Source organism: Asterias rubens, chromosome 14 (assembly GCF_902459465.1).
Source record: "Asterias rubens chromosome 14, eAstRub1.3, whole genome shotgun sequence".
NCBI classification, from domain to species: domain Eukaryota; kingdom Metazoa; phylum Echinodermata; class Asteroidea; order Forcipulatida; family Asteriidae; genus Asterias; species Asterias rubens.
The window spans coordinates 3,180,669-3,186,121 of NC_047075.1; the positions used below are offsets into that span (position 1 = coordinate 3,180,669).

General features: G+C 38.9%; 1 long non-coding RNA gene across 1 annotated transcript; it reads right to left on the bottom strand.

Annotated features, from left to right (window-relative positions):
• Positions 1 to 2,080: 2,080 nt before the first annotated feature.
• Positions 2,081 to 5,046, bottom strand: LOC117299701. The gene is made up of 3 exons (XR_004520095.1): positions 4,919 to 5,046; positions 4,391 to 4,501; positions 2,081 to 2,245 (listed from the first exon to the last, which is right to left on the bottom strand). It is a non-coding gene; the product is annotated as an uncharacterized LOC117299701 (long non-coding RNA).
• Between the last annotated feature and the right edge of the window lie 407 nt (positions 5,047 to 5,453).

Below are 5,453 nucleotides of genomic sequence, written 5' to 3' on the forward strand. Positions count from 1 at the left end.
GTTTTATACTATCTCCAGCTCTCCATTGCTCGTTACCAAGTAAGTTGTTAATGATAACATTTGTTTTGAGTAATTACCAATTGTGTCCAGTGCCTTCAAAGGAATTGTATAATGCTGAACCACGGTTCTATAAGGTTATATCGCAAATTGTATAAATTTATATCGCAATTGTATCAGGGAAATATTGCAATAGTTCAAGATTATATCACAATCATATAAGGTTATATCGCAAATGTAAAAGGTTATATCGCAATCGTATAAAGGTAATATCGTAATTGTATATTATACACATAATGAATGTTTATGAGTGCAATGGTGCAAATATGTTCATGAGTAGAAAGAGGGAATGTTCTATTCAACGAGGCGGAGCCGAGTTGAATGGAACATTCCAGCTTTCAGCGAATGAACATATTCGCACCATTGCACGAATGAAAAACATTCATTATTTGTTTTATATAACATCCAAGTAGATCTTTGTCATTTTGATTGAAAGATACAACTTTCAAAACAAACAATTTCAACTGTAGAAGCCGAATGCTAGTAATTTGACTATGCCTTCTTGCAGTAACACCTGCTGCGTTACCAAAGACACGCGCACGCAGTGATGTTTTTACTCAGCTTTTTCGTTCCATCCGAAAAGTACCATTGCACGCTGCCAGCGTGCAACGGTACTTTTCGGATGGAACGAAAAAGCACGGTGAGTGACTCAGCGTGCAATGGTACTTTTATTTGCTATCACGTGACGGACAATCCTCCAATCAAATGGCAAGGATCTACTTGGGTGTTATATAAACAGTTATATTGCAATTGTATAAGGTTTTATATTCAAGAAATAATGACCCAGGATTCTGTGTTGTTTTTGTCTTGGAATTTTGACATTAAATTTGCTTTGACACTGTTGCCCATATTGAAGTTTTAAGTAAAATAGTCTTTTACGTTTTGCATAATTTGTATTGCACATTAGGAAAGCTCTTTAAAAGAATTTCCAAGTGTGGCCTTTGAATTACTTGGCTCATAAAAATTAATGGATGAGCAGTTAATATGACATGGGTAGTCAGCCCAGTGATCTCCATGACCCCTCCTAAAATTCCAGCCCGGACGCCCACGATTATGAATTGTAAATCAAGAACTTGTGGTTCAGTAACTAGACGCTTGTCATTTTTAAAATAGCGGTTAGCTTGGTAGCATTTGAACTCACAACCTTGTCACTGCAAGTCCTGTAGTCTAACCACTGAACCATCACAAAATTGTCATTGTAAAATGAGCAGTTAGCTGGTAGATTTCGAACCAACAACATTCTGATTGCAAGTCCTGCAGTCTAACCACTGGACCACCATTAGCTTGGTAGGATTCGAACCCACAACCTTGTGATTGTAAGTCCTGCAGCCTAACCACTGGACCACAGTTAGCTTGGTAGGATTCGAACCCACAACCTTGTGGATGCAAGTCCTGCAGTCTAACCACTTGATCACAGTTTGATTGGTAGGATTCAAACCCAGAACCTTGTGATTGCAAGTCCTGCAGTCCAACCACTGGACCACAGTTAGCTGGGTAGTCTTACCACTGGATTCGAACCCAGAACCTTGTGATTGCAAGTCCTGCAGTCCAACCACTGGACCACAGTTAGCTGGGTAGGATTCGAACCCACAACCTTTTGATTGCAAGTCCTGCAGTCTAACCACTGAACCACAGTAAGCTTGGTAGGATTGGAACCAACAACCTTGTAACTGCAAGTCCTGCAGTCGAACCATTAAACCATCACAAAATTGTGATTCAGTAACTAGGGAACAATACTTATATTAGTCATTGTTAAACCAGCAGTTAGCTTGGTAGGATTCGAACCAACATATATGTGATTGCAAGTCCTGCAGTCTAACCACTGAACCACAGTTAGCTTGGTAGGATTCAAACCCACAACCTTGTGATTGCAAGTCCTGACGGTTAGCTTGGTAGGATTCGAACCCACAACCTTGTGGTTGCAAGTCCTGACGGTCAGCTTGGTATGATTCGAACCCACAACATTTTGATTGCAAGTCTAGAGTCTAACCACTGAAACACAGTTGGCTTGGTAGGATTCAAACCCACAACTTTGTGATTGTAAGTCCTGCAGTCTAACCACTGGACCAAGTTGACCACCATCCTGGAATAGTTTCATTACTTCTGTTGATGAGTTGTGGATTGCACTATCATTCAAGAGGTCAAAGTGCAAAAGAAGACATCTGGAGATGCTGCATGTTGTTCCTAGCTAAACAAAAAAAGGGAGACGGACAAGTAACCTGTTAAAGGCAGTGGACACTATTGGTAATTGTCAAAGACTAGCCTTCACAGTTGGTGTATCTCAACATATGCATAAAATAACTAACCTGTGAAAATTTGAACTCAATTGGTCATCGAAGTTGCGAGATAATAACAACAGAAAAAAACACCCTTGTCACATGAAGTTGTGTGCGTTTACATGGTTGATTTCGAGACCTCAAGTTCTAAATCTGAGGTCTCGAAATCAAATTCGTGGAAAATTACTTCTTTCTTGAAAACTACATCACTTCAGCGGGAGCATTTTCTCACAATGTTTTCCAGGTCTGGTTAGGGATTGTTCTGTGATTTTTATGTTTTTTGTGCAATTCTGTGTCTTTTTCCCTGTTACTTTTGTTTTAATTGTTTATGTTTTTTTAATCGTATTACATGAAACTATCTTATTATTGTATTAACTGACCAATTGTTAATTTAAGACCGCAATTCAGGTTTCTTTTACTGCCAGTGTCTTTTTTAAATATTGTTGAATAACTAAACCATTAATTATATATTATTACATTTCACTTTCGATTCGAAAGACGTGTTTTTTTTTAAGCCAAGCAGTGACGCTTCTCAGTATGTGTATTCCCATCAGGGAATTTCCTTCATGCGTTGACAAAACGATCTTGACACCTTACAGTAATGGGCTGAAACATGGAACATGAAGTTTAACAAAGAGAAATGCCACATCATGCGCTTCACCTTGCTACTTAAAACCATAAACACTGAGTACAATCTCGGTGGTAGTGCTCTTACTACAGTTTCTGAACATCCCTATCTTGGCCTAACTCTTACAAGTAACTTGTCATGGCAATCCCATATAGACATCATAACTGCAAAATGCTTGGACTCATCAGACGTAACCTCAGAGGCTGCTCCCGGAAGCTACGGCAACAAGCATATCTTTCTCTTGTCCGTCCACATCTCGAATACTGTAGTACAGTTTGGAACCCGCACACCAAGAAAAACATCACCAAAAAAAAAAAAAAAAAAACAGCGCCAAGCTGCCGGAATTCATCTTCAACAACTACCACAGCAGGGACAGCGTCTCCAAAATGATAGATGATCTTCAATGGGACTCTCTTGAAAAACGCAGACAGGCTGCTAGTATCTCCTTGATGTACAAGATCCGCTATCAGCTAGTAGCCATCAATCAACCCAATACCTCATATACCCATGATCCCAAGCAGTACTCGATCCTACCACTGTAAATACCAAACCATCCCAGCACGTCTCCAGCTCTACAAATATTCGTTTTTTTCACGAACAGTCTTGTGGTGGAATGCCCTCCCCAGCCAGATCTTCGAGCTCCCATCCATCGGGGTCTTTAAGGGGGCGGTTGGAGCAATCATTTAGCTACCTCCAAACTTTTTACTCGCACCTTGTACAATAAAATGCACCTGCAACACTTGGCACCGCACATAAGCAGCTATCCTTTGCGTTTATATCCTGACTGAAGGACAAGTATCGAAGTAGAAGTAGAAGTGACATATTTTCTCTGGATTTTCAGCGATATCTCAAAAACCTGACCACCCTTGAAAATGTTAGTGTTATTGTACACACCTACATTTTAAAGGATTAAACAGTCAAACTGTTCCATAAACTAAAGGTTTATTTGCTCTGTAAAGTCTGCATTTCTTCTGTTAAAGACACTGGACACCTTTGGTAATTGTCAAAGACAAGTCTTCACAGTTGGTGTATCTCAACTATGCATAAAGTAACGAACCTGCAAAAGTTTGAGCTTGATTGGTCATCGGAGTTGCGAGATAATAATGAAACTTGGAATAAACACCCTTGTCACACAATATTGTGTGCTTTCAGATGCTTGATTACGAGACCTCAAATTCTACACCTGAGGTTTTGAAATCAAGTTCATTGAAAATTGCTTCTTTCTCGAAAACTTTGCACTTCAGAGGGAGCAGTTACTCATAATGTTTTATACTATCAACCTCTCCCCATTACTAGTTACCAAGTGAGGTTTTATGCTAATAATTATTTTGAGTAATTACCAATAGTGTCCACTGCCTTTAAAGTCTGTATTTCTTCAAATCAAATTTTATGTGTATGGTGAAAACAAAATACTGTGAATATTGTTTACCGTCAAAATAAGTGGTGTCCGTTCTGTCATCTGGGGCTGGGATGAAAGGGGCTTCTGTCTCCCTGATTCGCTTCCAGTCGATTGCGTGGAATAGTGGATGGGACTTCAGGTCTGAAGAAAGCAAGATAATATATTTGAGAAAATTTTGGGAAAGCGTCATTAAAGAAAATGGCTAATGTGAACATCCTTTTTATCCGACAGTTACCAAACCTAACACACAAGACAAGAACATAAACAAAAACAAAAACACCAACAACAAACTGTCAGTGTCTTCATTCCCATTTTAGCATTCGACCGGAAGTCGCATGTCTGGCTTGATCCCCAAAACGTGGATGAAAGCAAACAACAACCACATGAAACCGCGACCAAAATGGTGGTCTCTTTTAATTTGCGTAGACTACCGACGGAGAGAGCAAAAAAATCCCCATCGGATTGCTTCAGAAAGAAGGAAAACGGACCTAAAACATCCATCAAAAACCTTCATGTTCCCCGTCCACAAATGACCTAAAAAACATGCTCAAAACTTACCTTTAAATATTGAAAATGCTTGAAAAATGCGAGTTCTAGTGGTTGTGTTTTTGTTAACCACCGTCCTAGCTACACGACGTACACACACGCATCACGGCAATAACCAACGGAACTTTCGCAATGCTTTCTGGAAAAACAATAAAATGGAAGTTTATTTAAAGGTGACGCAATGGGGTGGCACTACTAATAGTAGTACTATTATTGAAATACTTTCTAAATCACCAAACTATCTTTTAGAATTGTACAAACTGAAAATAGTTTTTAAGTCAACCGTTGTGCGCATTTTCATTGAAAATAGCATACTGTGGTCAATTAACAACTAATTAGTAGACAAATTTTTCACGCTTCGTTTTTTTGAGTGCCTATGGTATCAGTCTTTAAGATTCCGGTCTGAAAAATTAATTTTATACCTTAACGAAGGGTACAAATTCTTTTCAAATAGTTTTTAAATCATCCGCTATGCATTCATATTGTGCGCATTTTCATTGAAAATAGCATATACTACTGTGGTTAATTAACAACTAATTAGTGGACC